The sequence below is a fragment of the Sitodiplosis mosellana genome, unplaced genomic scaffold (assembly GCF_009176505.1).
Source record: "Sitodiplosis mosellana isolate CC-2019 unplaced genomic scaffold, AAFC_SMos_1.0 Smas_scaffold_48, whole genome shotgun sequence".
NCBI classification, from domain to species: domain Eukaryota; kingdom Metazoa; phylum Arthropoda; class Insecta; order Diptera; family Cecidomyiidae; genus Sitodiplosis; species Sitodiplosis mosellana.
In genome coordinates this window covers 1,544-1,838 of record NW_022595290.1, presented here as the reverse complement: position 1 = coordinate 1,838, position 295 = coordinate 1,544, and positions in this window count along the sequence as shown.

Sequence of the window (295 nt, the reverse complement as noted above, 5' to 3'; positions counted from 1 at the left end):
AAAACAAATCCAAAACTATGTTTTTAGTCGGGCTGGAAAACTTCATAAATTAACTAACCATCGAAATGAATGTAACACAAAGTATGAATTTCGGACGTATGTAATACATACCATGTATGGCACTTGTCTATTAATAGATCTAGACGAGGTTAAAATGGAGTGAGGCTCCGTGCTTGGATTTACCACTCAAAATGACTGATATCATTTTGAGTGACGCTTTGACGCTGATTATCTCTGGGTACGAAGTTCAAAAGTGTTTTTCGCATTCACTATTGTGAAATTTTATTTACAATAA